This window comes from Danio rerio, chromosome 4, assembly GCF_052040795.2.
Source record: "Danio rerio strain M-AB ecotype USA chromosome 4, GRCz13ab, whole genome shotgun sequence".
Taxonomy (NCBI): domain Eukaryota; kingdom Metazoa; phylum Chordata; class Actinopteri; order Cypriniformes; family Danionidae; genus Danio; species Danio rerio.
The window spans coordinates 67,125,183-67,142,498 of record NC_141024.2 but is presented as its reverse complement, the minus strand read 5'-3'; the positions used below and the strand labels follow the sequence as shown (position 1 = coordinate 67,142,498).

Here is a 17,316-nt window from a genome sequence, read left to right as displayed (position 1 = left end):
CTCTCCCGAAAAGTGCTCTGTTGGTGGGATTTGATTAATGTCATCTTATCCAAATGCTTCATATTTAATATTTCAAAACTCTTTTGTTGTGTATTGTTTTTTGTACATATAATTTAGCGATGCCCCATATGGTCCAAAATCAGACACGTGGACAAATCTAAGCTTGTTTTTAATAACACAAATATAAATATGCATATAATAAACAATACTGCTGCTAATAATAACATTATAAAAAAGCAAGTTGTCATTAATGAACTAAAAACAAGCCACCCAAGATGAAGAAGGCATGGAGGCAGCAGTTTTTATATTTATGTAGAAAATAACAATTTTTGTAATATTTTAATCCTTTGAAACAGTTGCTGTAACAACTTGTCTATTGCTACTTTGCAACAAATTTTTTGTAAAAAAAAAGAAAAAGAAAGAAAGCTAAAGGATTAGGGTAAGTTGATAAATTTAGGCTACTGTATACAGTACAGACTATTGTCATATCCAAAAGATTCACACCTTTGCAGTCTCACCCACATTTCACAACCTGTATGAGCCCATAAAGGCCGCAAGTGCCACAGACCCTGTAGAACTTTTCTTAGCTGATCTTCTGCGTGACCTATTTAGTCATTAATAACAGCTCATCTTTTTACGGAAAGAGGACCAGAAACTCAAAAAGGGTAATTATTATACCATTCTGTCTTTCCGTTATCTCCTTCATGATTATTTGTACTGTGTTTTCCTACATTTCATGTTTTAACATCATTTTAACTTACTTAAGAAAACAGTGGAGAAGAGGGTGAAGAAGCGCATGGTCTCCAAAATAGTGGTAATTTAATAATATATATGTATAATAAAAAAAATATTTTCTGAAATCAACTCGGCTGGCCCGATTCCAAATTCAAGTTGTTAAACCAATTTACTGTTCCACCAAACATTAATATACACCATAGTAGCATGTAGGCTATAAAAAGGCAACATATCGACTCATGAGCAAGATGATTGACATATAATATTTGTAAATGAGTGGTTGGTAAAACCTCTTGGTTCACCGCAAATCTTGCCTTAAAAGGAAAGTGCATAATTTAGCCTTACCCTGAGTTTGTTTACACTCTGCCTGTAATAACATACATGCTGTATTTTAATGTGGCTAATTTGGATGAATTGGCTCTGACTTTTGACAGCTTTTTCTTCTTTTTACGCAGTTATGCGAGAAATTATATTTCACACGCAAGATGACTAAAAATTGAAATTAAAATACCAAAGATACTGAGCCATTACTACAAGTAAAAAACCAAACAAAAAAACAAAACTACAATTATACTTTAAAGGAGAACATTGACGTTTCGAAAAAAAAATGAACTGAACTACAACTAAATTATTAAAAATAAACTTGCGGGACTTCATTTATGTCCTGCGGCAAAATTTTTTTTTTATATATACTTTTAGTGATCTGCTTGAGGTAACATAAATAAAAATGTAAATGAAGATATAAATGAAAAAGCTTATTAAATGACTGTCCTAGTCCTATCAAAATAGCAAACAACATCTTTTTATATTTAGGCTAAAAGACTGCTTTATTTATTTATTTAGGCCTACATATTTGTTATGAATGTTTGTGCTTATATTTTAGTTGTCTTTTATTTCTTCAATTCTACTTTCCAAAATTAATCCTCATTGCACTTAACAAGTTTACAACGATAATAAAGCGTGTTAACAAATGTTTAATGATTAATGAAGGAATTATAATGCTTTGTTTTATCGTTTCATCTTTATTTATAAGAACAGTAGCATATTTACAGCTGCTGTATAGGCTATTTCTGTCTGTTAGCATCCCTTTGTGCCCCCTGGCGGCATATTCACAGACTGCGGTCATACATTAAAAACTCGTGCTTGTCCATTTAAAGCGGCGGCGGTATATGCCACGGCGGTAATAGCCACATTGAACTCTCAACTACTGTAAATCATTCTAACATGTACAATACAGACAAAAAAAGCAGTGGCAATGGTTTGGTTATTAGATTTGTTTATGGATCTTGAAAAAGCCACCATTTTTATATGTAAGCACAGAGTACCCTTTTAGTCATAACAGGAAATATGGATGACAATGAAGGAAGTTAATGACACACAAACACATCTCAAGAAGGTTTTCACAGCTACTGTGTTTTATCCAACAACCATTGCTCCCAAGTTGAAGTGAGACCTTCAAAAACGACCCAGGTGGGACTTGAACCCACAATCCCCAGCTCCGGAGGCTGATGCCTTATCCATTAGGCCACTGGGCCACGTCACTAATAGAACAAACATTTTATTTCTGCTATCATTCACATTCGCGTCACATCGGTTCTGGGGTATGGTTCTAGCGTATAGTGCGACTGGTCTTGAGAGTTTCAAATTCCAGTCAAGGCCACTCTCATTAACTTGAAATCACAACCTTTCTGCAGCTATTTTCTTGTTTGCATTTCATCATCATCCACCTAACATGAGACCGTTAGTTAAGAGCCATGGGGTACTTGAAGTCAAGATCTCCATTACTAGAGCTTAGCGGAACCTTTTAGGTTTGTAACGTGACAGTGAGATTCAAGCAAGAATGGATGAATCTTAATTGAAGTGTGCAGCAAGTCTGAGAATTCGAAGCTATTGTCCTCAGATCATCACACCTAAGCTTTGAGTAGACAAGCCAGGATTTTTTCACACAACTTAAATGTAACCCATAAAAACACAACCCGAACAGGACTTGAATCCACAATCCCCAGCTTCGAAGGGTGATGTCTTATCCATTAGGCCACTGGGCCAATACTAGCATTTGTTATATCTGTTGTATGACTCATGAAGTTCTTGTAACTCAGAAAGCAGCACGGATCCCTATTGCTTTCAGATGATCTGGTGTGTACACCTAATGACCAAACAGCTTCTCTGAAGAGTTTTCCATTGTCATGTTTTTTTAAACCCAGAGAAACAGTTAAGGGGTCTGTTTTTCCACGTGCGAAATAATCTGTTTTTCCCCCTACATCACTTTTCTGAGCATCTTTTGCAAATGACTCTGATAGTATGTTTGTCACAAATTGGCTCCTTTAAAAAGTAGATACATTCTTTTGATATATCCCTAACAATTTATTTTATTTACAGATTAACTATGTTATTGATAAGTGATGTTTACATGGAGAGAAGGTAATGCATAGTTGACATTAATTTTCATTAAAGTAATTTTTTGTCCCTTTTACAGAGAGACTCGCCAGATATTCCAGATTCTTCACTGCACTTTGCATCTTGGTGAGTGTTGGATAACATTTTTATTTCAAAAATTGAGAAAACAGTAGTTGTTGCTTTGACCTAATTTGTTCTATTTTCTTTATTTTTCAGGTTTCCTGTGAAAAATAAAACAACTACTTCTGTTGTTTTATTTTTCATTGTTCTCCATTTTTACAGGGATAACGTTTCTTTTGTTTTAATAAACTTAGCATTTTGTAATTTATATATTCTTTTTTTTTTTTGTTTTTTTTTTCTGCATTTTTTTTATATAATTTTTTTTTTTTTTTTTTTTTTAAGAAAAAAAACTTTCAATATTACACACTGTACTGTCTTCTATAGTTGCTAACCTCTGTTTTCTTCCAGATACTACAGGTTTCATCTTCTCAGGTTCTGCAGTGCTTTGCATCAGGGGAAGTTTTAAAGTATGTGCCAAAGAGAAAATGATTGGTTTGCTTTCTAAATGTCTCCTAATGTGGCCAAAGTCACCTCATATCCTAAAAAGTACTATGCATAACTACAGGCCTAATTGTAATCCCAGAGAAACGGTTAAGGCAGACATGTCCAAACTCGGTCCTGGAGGGCCAGTGTCCTGCACAGTTTAGTTCCAACCCCAATCAGACACACCTGGGCTACAGTGGCGTAGCGGATGGGCCCGCAGGGCACGCACCGCGGGGGGGCCCCGCGTGATTAGGGGGCCCCGCGTCGTCGCGATTTTCAATAATTGAAAATCAACTGGCAACCGCAATAATCAAACTCTTGGGAACAACTGTGGTCGGAACCAAAGTTCACAGGTCTGTGTTCTCTGAACACCTCTCAAGCGGTGGACTACTTCATTCTGATTGCTTGCCGCCAATGTTGCCAACTTAGCGACTTTGTCACTAGATTTAGCGACTTTTCAGACCCCCCTAACGACAAATCTAGCGACTTTTTTTGTGTGTTATTGGAGATTTTTTTAGACTCACTTGTCCATACTGTACCGTCCCTACTCTTCTCAACGAGCTGCGTGTGATGCCGCCGACCCCTCCCCCGCCTCACAGCACTGACAGGCGGCCCAGTCAGTCCGCGTACAGCAGCCTCTCTCATCTGCAGCCCGAGAGCAGATCACCCCTCTGCGTACCGACGACAAATGATTTAGCACAGGCAGTGTGAAGGTATTTCCCTTGTACAGTCAAACCGATCTACTTCTACTTTATTTTAACAATTTAATTGGACCGTTTATTCTTTTCTTGTACACAATCACAGATATTTTAGTGACAGTTTCTGAACTTGTCTGAGTTTATTACATATGAGAGATTACTGCACGTTCACTACACATCTATAATGACATACTGTATTCAAACAGCAATGAATTTAGTTTAATAAACATGCTTATATAAAGTGTAGTGCAATTATAAATACCCCTTTATTAACCATAGGCTGTAAAACAAACAGAAACGGTAAAACGTGATGACGTCAGTGATATGCAAATTGGCGTATGACGTATCCCCCCCCCCTCTTCATCAGGGGGCCCCGTCAGCGATCCCTGCAGGGGGGCCTCCGCATTTTGCGCTACGCCACTGCTGGGCTAGCTAATCAAGCTCTTACTAGGCTTTCTAGAAACATCTTTGCAGGTGAGTTGAGGCAAGTTGAAGCTAAAATCTGCAGGACACTGGCCCTCCTGGACCGAGTTTGGACACCCCTGGGTTAAGGGGTCTGTTTTTCCTCCTGTGAAATAATGTTCTGTTTTCTCCTTATATCACTTTTCCGAGCATCTTTTGCAAATGACTTTGATTGTATATTTGTCGCAAATTGGCTCCTTTAAAAATTGATATGCTTTTGATACATCCCTAATAATTTATTTTATATACAGATTAAGTATATTGTTGAAAAGTGATGTTAAACATGGAGAGAAGGTAATGCATAGTTCACATTAATTTACATTTAATGTTGCTTTTTGTTCCTTTTCAGAGAAACTCACCAGATATTCCAGATTCTTCAGATACTACAGGTTTCATCTTAGGTTCTGCAGTGCTTACATCGGGGGAAGTTATAAAGTATGTGCCAAAGAAAAAAAACATTTAGTTAGCTTTCTAAATGTCTCGTATTGTGGCAAAAGTCACCTCATATCCTAAAAAGTACTTTGATATAACATAATTTCTGTACATTTAATTAAGTTTATTTTCAACACGTAAATAATTTTAGTTTGGTGTGTCTGAAAAGTGTTATTCCACGGAATATGGATTTTTAAATTAAAAAAAAAAAAACATTTGCTATTTTGTAAAAAATAAGTACAGACATGCCTAGAAATACAAAAAAGTGTAAAAGTAGTTAAGAGTGAAACAAGAATAGGTATAAGTTGTAAACCCAGAGCACAAGTTAAGGACTCTGTTTTTCCTCCTGTGGAATAATGGTCTGTTTTCCCCCTATACATCACTTTTCCAAGAATATTTTGCAAATGACTCTGATAGTATATTTGTCGCAAATTGGGTCCTTTAAAAAAAATAGATAAATGCTTTTGATGTATCCCTAACTATTTATTTTATATACAGATTAAGTATATTATTGATAAGTGATGATGTGTAACCTGGAAAGAAGGTAATGCATAGTTGACATTAATTTTCATTAATGTTATTTTTTGTCCCTTTTTCAGAGAGATTCTTCAGATACTACTGGTTTTCATCTTGTCAGGTTCTGCAGTGCTTTCATCGGGGGAAGTTTTAAAGTATGTGCCAAAGAAAAAAACATTTAGTTAGCTTTCTAAATGTCTCGTATTGTGGCAAAAGTCACCTCGTATCCTAAAAAGTACTTTGATGTAACATCATTTCTGTACATTTAATTACATTTATTTTTAACACGTAAACATTTTTATTTTACTCATATTTTATCATTTTTCTCATTTTATTTGAAAAAATTCACTGTAATTTTGTGATTTTTAAATACACATTTATAAAATGCAAAACACCTTAAAAAAAAACTCAATGAAAACTTGACCAACATAACTGTGTGTGTAATGTAAATGTAAACATTTGTACATACAAGATACTTTCTTAATAATTTTTGTCTTCATGCTTGTAATGGCATATGTTCCCAGAGATCCACCTTCCTGCCTTCCAGCTGCAATCTTGATTAAACACATTGGTCTTTGATTACCAAGTGCTCCTTCAGATTCTTATGGTGCTTTCACACTAGCATTTTAGGTCCGCACCTGAGTTGTTTGACATCTCAATACGATACGTTTGGCTAGTGTTAACGGATAGACGCGAGTTAAGCAGGTTGCACACCAGAAGCGCCGCGCGGCGACACGGCACGTACATGACAGTTTGAAGTATCACACACAAGACGCGCACATTCGAATGATATTTAACATGGAACTAATTAGATGGCGCTCTGTGGCGCGGCTGAAAAATGAACTGCGTCCTGAGCTGTTGCCGGGCGCCGCCAACAGCCGCCGATTTGCGGCGCCAGTGTGTGTATCCTGATAGAAACCTATGTTTAGAATTCTAAAATGCGTGGCGCTGCGCGACGCGCCGCCGAGCGGCGCTTCTGGTGTGCGACCTGCTTTACACTCTGTACGTTCAAAACCAAAAGAGTCAGTAAAAGCAGAACGACCGCCATGTGGTACATCTTTCCACAGCTTTGCTGTGTGTCCGTCACCTAGCAACAGCCGTACACAAAACAACAGCCCGATGATGCAAGCAAACTGTGGTTCAGAAGGAAAAAAAGGCAGTGTGATTACAAACAAGCCTAGAAGATGGCAAGGGGGAACAATTAAACTTAAGGTCCAGGCGATTGAACCAAGTGTGAAAGCACCCTTAGTTAATTTAGTTGAGTTTGATCAGCATTAAAGCTGAACTCGGTATTAAAAACAAGAGCTTTTCATTTTGGCATTTATATATATATATATATATATATATATATATATATATATATATATATATATATATATATATATATATATATACACACACACACACATGTGTGTGTATTTGTTTTAGAGTTGTGTTTTTTTGTTTTTTTTTCCAGCATGCCACGAAAAGGGAAGAGATCTCAGGCTCAGAAATTGCGCTGGAAAAAGATAGACCTTCAAGATGTAAATACCAGCCTTTCCTGCATTAAAGAGGTAATAATGAAATATGTCTGTAATTTTTAGAAGATTTGTGCATGAGTTAAAGCAGCCATTTACAAATTTAATGAATTTTTTTATTACACAGTGAATTATTTTCCCGTCACAAAGCCTTAATGGGATAGTTTACCCAAAAATGAAAATTCTGCTATTTACTCTTGACATGCATTCAAAGCATTCTGTTGAGCACCGTATAAGATATTTTAAAGAATTTTGGAAACCTCTAACCATTGTCTTCCATGGTTACAAGTTTACAACCTTATTATTATTATTATTATGTTTAAGAAAAATAAATTGTGTATTATTGAACTTAAAGGCTTTTGTTTGGAAGTGATTGCAGAATTGTTACATTTGGGCGAGAATTCCATTAAATTTCTCTTAATTACAATAATTCGTAACACTTTATAATAAGTACAAACTATGAACCATTTATTAACAGGGTTTCCGTGGGGTCTTAAAGTCTAAAATTTAAAAATCTAAATTTAAGGCCTTAAAAACTTTTAAAGTCACTGTTCTAGATCTTACATATTTTGCACGGGTCTTATTTTTCCGATGTCAACACTACATCTAATGCTTATTTTAGATGTTTTTGTGGTGTTGTACTTTACTTCACTAGTCCAATTCTTATTTGCGTTATTATAACTACAAATGAGACCAGCATCCACTAGCTTAATTGCATGTGGTGAATGTTACGTTATCGCTGTGTTTGCGAAGGTTTGCTTTGGGTGCACACATCTTGATTTCGGCTGGCGGAGCTCACAAAATGTTTTGAGACTCGAGTGAACAGTTTGTGCAGCACCGCGTTTGATTTCAGTTGAATATGAAACACTTTGAAGAGATTTGTTGCCCCTTGTAGAATCTGTTACGGTGTGTGTTGTGGTAATTGTCTGAAAAAAAAAAAACAATATTGTTTTGGAATGTTAGGGTAATACTTTATCAAATAAGTCTCATGCAAATAATCACACTGTATGTATAATGACAATACACATAAATGTACAGCATGTATGTCTGTGTATACACGCATACATATACATTTATGCATACATGTACGCATGTGTGTGTTTATATAGCCCTGTTTAAACCTGGTTTCACCTCCCAATGCACAATAATAGGTTGTTATTTTATTTAATTGTTATTGTTGTCTTTTTCTGGCCACTTTATGTAAGTGGACAACTAAATAGAAAAACACATTTTGTATTCTTCTTTTGGAAAAAAAAGATTAAGTTTTGATAAGCTTTGGTTTCAAAAACGATAATGCCACTTGTATAAAAACAATTTTGTCTAACAATCTAATAAAGTACATGTTTTTTGCAGGTTGAACAAACGAGTACCAGTGCTGCTGTAGGCCAGTCTCCTGTTAGACAATATGAGGAAAGTGGGGGTAATGAACCCAAAGTTGTGTCAGTCCGGGCGTCTCATTCTCAGGCTGATGTTCGATATGATGAATTCTCAAGGAATCACCAGTGTACCTGTGTGTCACTGACATTCTTGGCCAGTCACAGTGCAGGGCATCAGTTTAAGATGTCGGATCTTGACAGAGTTTTAGAGGAAGGGGATGCCTTGTATGTCAGCGTTAAAATGCAGCTCATCGCTGAAAACAGATTCAGTCATGACTATCTGTCCATGGAGGAAGTACCTTTTGGACTTTCAACATTTAACCAAACATACAATGTTCAGAAGTCGGAAGTCAAGGTTGGATTTTTTCGAGCCAAAGGTTCCCCTGACACGGAAGAATGGTTTTTGCCTCTTCCTGAAAGACTGCAGTGTCTCGCAGTGGATGTCACGCATGCACTTTTAATAGTTTCTTCAGAATGCATTGCGGTGTTTAGAGATGGATCAGGCAGATATGGATTCTTTGATCCACATTCAAGGACATTTGAAGGAGAAGAGGCCCTGGCTGGTGTTGGAACAGCTGTCATGTTAACTTTTACTCGCCTAAGTGACATGACTGACCAAATTCTTAAGCTCTTCAACCATTGCCGTGATGACCAATCCTATGAATTCATGTCTGTGTCTTTTGAAATGGAGCAACAGGCAGGCCAGCAGCCTTCACCATCAGCTCGTGAACCAATTTCACAAGTAATCTCAGTTCTACCAGAACCAGATGGAAATGCAGCTGTTCCCAGAGGAGCTGAAAGCCGCCAACCCATGGTAGCCAGAGTAAATAAGGCACGGAGAAGAAAAGAATTGCGTAAAGCAATCGATAATTTAAAATCCAAGGACACAGCTAAATCTTATGTGAACCGAAAACACAAACAAAGAGATGATGAGAGGGGCCAGTATTCCGCCTGTTTGCAGTATCTGACAAATAAAAAAGAAGCTCTTAAGTAAAAGTATGGTCAGGATGCTCTCATTAGAAACAAAAAGAAAAGCTACATGGCTAGACGATACAGAGAGGAGATTGTCCGATCTAAAAAGAAGGAGGATATGATGAGACGATATCGCACAGATCCTGTATTTCAGAAAAAAAGAGAGCATACATAGTCCGTAGGGACAGTACCGATGCTGTCTTTCAGAAAAAAATGCTTAATCAACAACGAAAACATACAGGCCTAAGGGTATGAACCTAGCTTTTTGAAGGTCACACTGGATTGCGCTGCAACAGATACCTAAAAGGAACCGCATCAAAGACAACCCAGGTGGGACTTGAACCCACAATCTACTTCTAATCTAAATTAGTCGAACATGTACAATTATACCGACAAAATAGTTTGCTACCCTCAGGCAGATGGTTCTGCCGCATCCGGTCACGTACCAGCTGGCTGATGGAAAGTTTCTTCCCTCCGACTATCAGGCTGATGAACACTTAACACACCACACACAGACTCTACCATACCCTCACTGCACACCATCAATATGTAGCATGCACTGCACTTTAACCAATCCATACTTGAAACAATACTGCCTACAACTATGTGGACATCTATTCATTGTTCACATCGCTGTCAATTTCACATTGTCGTTGTATTTGCACTGTCTGTATTTTGCACTGTCATTTCATTTGCACTGTCTGTATTTTGTACTGTCGTTGTATTTGCACTGTATTACTCTGTATTTTGTGCTGTCTGGAGCCAGCACCTAAGCTTTTCACTCATCATAGCACACATGCTGCTGCTGATGTGACAATAAAAGTGAGTTGATTTGAAAGAAAGTAGTGGCAATGATTCAGTTGTTAGATTTGTTTATGGATCGTTCTAATAAGGATGACAACGAAGGAAGTTAATGACACGCAAACACATCTCTAGAAGGTTTTCACAGCTACTGTGTTTCATCCAACAAACATTGCTCCCAACTTGAAGTGAGACCTTCAAAGACAACCCAGACGGGCCTTGAACCCACAACGCCCAACTCCAGAGGCTGATGCCTTATCCTTTAGGCCACTGGGCCATCTTACCAAGTTTTTGTCATGGAGCTCTTGTATGCCCTCAACAAGATGCCAACGCATGGAAAACTGCACTTTGGGATCTCGATGCCAGTTTGCATTCCATTAAATAAGATTTTTGCAACTAATGGACAAACATTTTCTTTGTGTAATCATCCACATTCGTGTCTCATTGGTCCTGGGGTATGGTGTGAGACTGGTCTTGAGTTTCAAATTCCAGACGAGGCCACTCTCATTAACATGAAATCACAACCTTTCTGCAGCTATTTTCTTGTTTGCATTTCATCATCATCCACCTAACATGAGACCATTATTTGAAAGCCACCGGGTACTTGAAGTCAAGATCTCCCTCCCTCTCTCTAGCGAACTATTGACCTTAGATCATCACGCATAAGCTTTGAGGAGACATGTCAGGATTTTTTCCATACAATTTATATGTAACCCAACAAACACAACTCAAATGGCACTTAAACCCACAATCCCTAGCTTTGAAGGCTGATTCCTTATCCATTAGGCCACTGGGCCAATACTAGCGTTTGCCATATCTGTTGTATGGCTCAGGAAGTTCTTATAACTCAGAAAACAGCACTTTAGGATCCCTATACCATATTGCATTCAGACGATCTGGTGTGTACACCTAATGACAAAACAGATTCTCTAAAGAGTTTTTCCATTGTCATGTCTTTTTGACCTAAGGGTATAAACCTAGCTTTTTGAAGGTCACACTGGATTGTGCTGCATAGCCAACTTAATAAGATCTGCATCAAAGACAACCCAGGTGGGACTTGAACCCACAATCCCCAGCTTCGAAGGCTGGTGTCTTATCCATTAGGCCACTGGGCCGTTTTTACTGCCTGTGAACTGTAATACACATCCAGGGAGTTGCTGACGCACATAACAAAAAACAACATGAACAAAAAGTAGATTGGACCGGTTTCACAGAATTTTTTTGTGGCACTGTCAAACAGACAAAAAAAGTAGCATCTTATAGGATTTCTTTGAAGGAATTCAATTAGAATTTTGATCATATTTTGGAACCATTCCTCTAGGATTGTTTTATAGTACAATACATAAAAATCCTTTTGGATAATTTCTACAGTATTTCAATGAGATAAAATTTATATCTTAATTAAGATATGCTTTTCTAATGTCTCTCTTAGCCTATTATACAATAGTTTTGAATGTATTATGCTGTTTGCTAAAGCTCACCTTCATGTACTTGAGTGTACAGTATTAGTGCTCAAATTTCCAAAGAAACATGTCTATACCAAAAACATATACAATGTTGCTAGACCAAACTGGGCTGGCCCACTCGAAACAGAAGTTCACTTTGGGCCCATAGCAAGTCCACACAAAGTGGAGTGTATATAGCCACAATGGGCAAAGTATAGGTATACTATCTGAGTCAGAAGTATGTCCTATAAGCATGCTCTGTGGGCATTTAGTAATTAACAAAACAGTAAGGTCCCACTAATACTAAGTTGAGTCCAGGCACAAAATGTGCCTATAAGGTCCCATTAAAGCACTTTTATGCTTGGCCATTGTGGCTTTAACACAAAACAAAACTAGTTCACTTCTACTATGTAGCAAAAAAGCACAATATCACTTCAAATGCATAGTTACATATTTTGAAAGCATAAAGAAAAATCAGTAATAAATGAAGCATCTAAAAATATAAAGACAACATGGACTATTTTTCAAAGGTTTGGGACAAAACTGCTTTAGTTTATAAAAATGCAGATATAAAAGTAACCTTGTAAATAATTATTCCTTTTTAATATGTTAGCTTTTCCATTTGAATATGTTAAAATATAATTTATTCCAATGATGTTAAAGCTGCATTTGAGGCATTTGTGTCCTACATAAAATAATTTGAGACAAAACAACAAAACATATAAAAATATACTTAGTTAAAAGAAAAACAAAGTAAGATTTTCATGTGTGTATTTTCTCTACCATTTGTACCTTAAAGGGTCACGAAACTCCAAAACACATTTTTTGAGCTGTTGATAGTCGTATATGTGTCCCACACTGCTAAAAACACTATTAGGACACAAATATTTCACTAAAAAGTGTAAATTGGTTGTTTTTGCGTTATTTCAAGCAAATTTGTACTTCCGGTTTGAAACTAATTTTTGAAGCTGCGTCTTAACCATGAGATAATAGCGTGTATTCCAGCGTGCCGACTGGATGTCTGTGCCAGAGTGTGTCTTATTACGTCTTACAGTGCGGCTTGAAGGACATCTTTTGCATTCAGAGCTGATTTCGTGAAGAGATCATCGCCAACACTGCTCAAAGTTTACCATGGAGGTGAAAAGGAAGCTCCCTGACCAGGAATTGAACCCGGGCCACAGCGGTAAGTCCTAACCACAAGACCACCAGCTGCTCTGACAAAAATAACTCTAACGTTTGCAACCTCCTCCTAGAGAAGAGAAAGTCTCAGAGCCTGGTTCAAAGTTCTTCTACGGAGGGACTGTCACATGCTCTGTGTAAAAGCATCCTATCGACACCACAACTTGCCATGACAACAAAGCACAGCATGCATTGAAGGAACTCCATGTTTACCGGGCCTTTGCTCTTTCCAAACAGCATGCTAATGAGCACTTGTTGCACAGTGTGTGCCAGTGGCGCAATGGATAACGTGTCTGACAACGGATCAGAAGATTCTAGATCTGACTTTTGGCTGGCTCGTTCAGGATTTATTGCATTGCTCTCAGTCAGTGCACTGCAGTTGCAGTTTGCCCCTGCCAGAGTTGTTTGGTTCTACTTTGGAGTGGATCAAGTTTCTGGGGCTGCCAGCACAGAGCCTGTGGGGTGCTCGCCTGGGTTCAAAGTCTGCCCCAACTGCTCTCATGTCTTGGTCCCGTACATCCCTCATGACTTCCAGAAGAAACCAGTACAGCCACTCTCCTGGGAAGCCAGCAGTGACAGCTTGTAAATCAAAATGTTTGCTGTGAGGCTAAGCGTTCTACTGCAGCACAGATACACATTCGGAAAGCGACAAGATTCAAAAACAAAGTGCCAACCTAAAACAAGATTGCAGTAAAAATGACCACCTCAGACAAGTGTGAGCAATGTTTCGGTCTCTGCTATATGTCTGCAAATATGCCACACAGTGCAGACGCTCATACTACTGAAAAGGAAGTTACCTGACTGAGAAAGGTATAAATATAAATCGGAGCCTGCTCCAAACGACCTGCTCAGCTCCAAGTCGGCTGTACAAACCTCCTGGAGTTTTCATTTATTCAGCGTCTCGTACAAGACACTGCGTCCAACCAGTTATGTTTGAATGTCAAACCAACCCCAATCCTTAACCCAACCTCACAGTTTCCTGCTGTGTTTTATCAACCTCCCAACCTACCCCAACTCTTAACCCAACCTCACAGTAACAAACCTCCATGTGGGTTTCATTGATTCAATGTCTCGTACATGGCACAGAATACAACCTATCGCAGTTTATTAAAATCACACCTACCCCAGCCCTAGGCCCAACCTCACGGTAACCTGCTGTGTTTTATTAAATTTTACTCCTACCCCAACCCTAAACACAACCTCAGGGTAAGCAGTTTATATATATTTTTTATTATTTTTATGAATGTCTACTACAGCTACATCAATCGCAAACCCAGCCTACGTGCGGCATAAGTGCCTTCCACTTAGAGGTCATCCAGCCAACTTGCAGTGTAATCTCCTCCACTTGTAGGTCTCTGAGCTGCAGCAACACCTAAGCGCTCTGACACACAGACACAAAAGAAACCATTGCTTTTAACCTACTCTTGGAGAGGAGAGAGTCTCCGACCCTGGATCTCAGGTCTTCTATGGAGGGACTGTCAGGAATCCTGTAAGAGCATCCCATCCACACAACCTCTTGCCATAAAAACAAAGCAGAATGTGTGGTGAAGGAACTCCGGGTTGACAGAGCCTTGTCCTTGCTCCAAGCAATGTGCTAACAAGGTGCTGAACAGAGTGACGGTGGCACAAAGGTTAGCGCTTATGACTACGGATCAGAAGATTCTCGGTTACGAAAACCAAGAAACTGTGTATGAGAGAGTGCGTAAGTGTATGAGTGGCACTTGTGCAAGCGGAGCAGGGACGTGCCAGCGATCAGAATGAACTGGAGTTTGTGCCAAGACTAGCTTTCTAAAGTGGCAGTTCCCATATGGTCTAGCGGTTAGGATTCCTGGTTTTCACCCAGGCGGCCCGGGTTTGACTCCCGGTATGGGAAGGCTTGTGTGCTTTTGCTTCTGTCCTTTTTGGCCAGAGGTCGGACTGCAGATACCTTATAGGATGTGGTTGTAGAACTGCCCTGTAAGCCTTCGATAGCTCAGTTGGTAGAGCGGAGGACTGTAGGTGGGATGATGGCAATCCTTAGGTCGCTGGTTCGACTCCGGCTCGAAGGACATCTTTTGCGCTCAGAGCCGCTTTCTTGCCTTCGCCAATTGAGTTCACCACTGCTCAAAGTTCAGCATGGAGGTGAAAAGGAAGTTCCCTGACCGGGAATCAAACCCGGGCCACGGCAGTGAGAGCGCCGAATCCTAACCACTAGACCACCAGGGAAGGTCTGGCTGAAGGTTGCCCTCAAGTCTAGTCTTAAAGGAACTCCATGTTCACCGAGCCGTGTCCTCTTTCCAATCAGCATGCTACTGAGCACTGCTGACACGGACTGGGCTAGTGGTGCAATGGATAAAGCGTCTGACTACGGATCAGAAGATTCTAGGTTCAACTCCTGGCTGGCTCGTTCAGGATTTTTTTGCGTTGCTCTCAGTGCAGTGCGGTCGCGGTTTGCCCCTGCCGGAGTTGTTCGGTTCTACTCTGGAGTGAATCGACGCTCTCATGTCTTGGTCCCGTACATCCCTCAGGACTTCCAGAAGAAACCAGTATAGCCACTCTCCTGGGAAGACGGCAGTGACAGCTTGTAGACAAAAATGTTTGCTGTGAGGCTAAGGCGTTCTACTGCAGCACAGATACGCATTCGAAAAGCAGACAATATTCTAAAACAAAGTGCCAACCTAAAACAAGATTGCAGTCAAAATGACCACCTCAGACAAGTGTGAGCAATGTTTCAGTCTCTGTTATATGTCAGCAAATATGCCACACAGTGCAGACTGGGCCAGTGGCGCATACTGGCACCTGTAAGTCGTGGTTATTCTTGGCTACACCGGCCAATCACGTTCCGAGTTGGAACCAAGATTTTTTTTAAATTCATGGTTACGCTGGCCAATCACGTCCCGAGCTGGAACCAAGATTCACCCTATTCTTGGTTACGGCAGCCAATCATGTTCCGAGTTACAATGAACGCTATGGCCAATCAGCCCTTATACCATTCAAGATTTGTACTGTAATAACAGATTTCGTTGCAGATTAATTCGGACAAAAATTGCAAACTAAGTATTTTTATAACAAGTTGGTTTAAATTAATAACCATTACAGTAACATTAATTACTACAACACGATTATTATATGATTGTTATAGATGTTGTATAACGTTATTTGGTAAGATTAACTTAGCCGACCAAGCACTCTTTAAAGTTTTACTACAAACATTTTAATGCAGTTATTATACATTACAACACTTTATATTATTATTTACTACCATAGTTACAATAATGCCCGTGCATTATTCTAACACATCAATGAATCACTCACTTATAATAAATATAAGGCTCATTTCATCAGTCACTGATTATAAACAAATATTATAACTAGATTCTTAAAGTTTGAGAACAAACTTTGAGGCTGGCTTGTGAAACTCTTACAAGCTAGCTGTTATTAAGCCTATTATTAAGAAACCGCAACTAGACACCAACAACTTAGCTAACTATAGGCCTATTTCTAATCTTCCATTTATGTCTAAAATACTAGAAAAAGTTGTTTCCACTCAATTATGCTCTTATCTGCAGACAAACAATATTTTTTAAGTGTTTCAGTCAGGTTTCAGGGCTCACCACAGTACAGAAACCGCCTTAGTGAAAATAACCAACGATTTACTCTTAGCTGCTGACCGAGGGTGCGTCTCGCTATTAGTTTTACTCGATCTTAGTGCGGCATTTGATACCATTGACCACAATATCCTCATAAATCGCTTAAAGTCTACAGGTGTCCAGGGACAGGCTCTACAATGGTTTAAGTCATACTTAACTGACCGCTACCAGTTTGTAAATCTTAATGGACAGCCTTCACAAATCTGCCCAGTAAAGTATGGGGTGCCTCAAGGATCAGTTTTAGGCCCTTTACTGTTTACAATTTACATGCTACCTCTGGGAGACATTATTAGAAGACATGGGATCAGCTTTCACTGCTATGCAGATGATACTCAATTATATATTTCCACTAAACCTGACGAGACGTCTGAACTTTCTAAACTAACTGAGTGTATCAAAGACATCAAAGACTGGATGGCCAACAATTTTCTTTCTTTTAAACTTCGACAAAACAGAATTATTACTTATTGGGCCTAAATCTTGCACACAGCAGATCTCGCAACTCAATTTACAATTAGAGGGATACAAAGTTAGTTTTAGCTCTACTATAAAAGATCTGGGTGTCATATTAGACAGCAATCTAACTTTTGAAAACCATATATCCCATGTCACAA

At 38.8% G+C, this 17,316-nt stretch overlaps 2 long non-coding RNA genes and 5 other non-coding genes across 7 annotated transcripts; 3 read left to right on the top strand and 4 right to left on the bottom strand.

Moving 5' to 3' along the window:
• Window positions 1-485: 485 nt before the first annotated feature.
• LOC108183303 (uncharacterized) lies at window positions 486-10,481 on the top strand. Its single transcript, NR_200077.1, has 7 exons — window positions 486-665; window positions 3,212-3,258; window positions 3,349-3,659; window positions 5,185-5,270; window positions 5,867-5,938; window positions 7,240-7,336; window positions 8,654-10,481. It is a non-coding gene; the product is annotated as an uncharacterized LOC108183303 (long non-coding RNA).
• On the bottom strand, window positions 2,198-2,270 carry trnar-ccg (transfer RNA arginine (anticodon CCG)). Its single transcript has one exon. It is a non-coding gene; the product is annotated as a tRNA-Arg (tRNA).
• LOC147845230 (uncharacterized) lies at window positions 3,465-7,088 on the bottom strand. Its single transcript, XR_015484466.1, has 2 exons — window positions 4,795-7,088; window positions 3,465-3,861 (listed from the first exon to the last, which is right to left on the bottom strand). It is a non-coding gene; the product is annotated as an uncharacterized LOC147845230 (long non-coding RNA).
• Window positions 10,482-11,491: 1,010 nt separating the features above from the next.
• On the bottom strand, window positions 11,492-11,564 carry trnar-ucg (transfer RNA arginine (anticodon UCG)). Its single transcript has one exon. It is a non-coding gene; the product is annotated as a tRNA-Arg (tRNA).
• A 3,310-nt stretch (window positions 11,565-14,874) lies between these two features.
• On the top strand, window positions 14,875-14,946 carry trnae-uuc (transfer RNA glutamic acid (anticodon UUC)). The gene has a single exon. It is a non-coding gene; the product is annotated as a tRNA-Glu (tRNA).
• Window positions 14,947-15,034: 88 nt separating this feature from the next.
• On the top strand, window positions 15,035-15,121 carry trnay-gua (transfer RNA tyrosine (anticodon GUA)). The gene is given in 2 exon segments: window positions 15,035-15,071; window positions 15,086-15,121. It is a non-coding gene; the product is annotated as a tRNA-Tyr (tRNA).
• An 85-nt stretch (window positions 15,122-15,206) lies between these two features.
• trnae-cuc (transfer RNA glutamic acid (anticodon CUC)) lies at window positions 15,207-15,278 on the bottom strand. The gene has a single exon. It is a non-coding gene; the product is annotated as a tRNA-Glu (tRNA).
• Window positions 15,279-17,316: the final 2,038 nt, after the last annotated feature.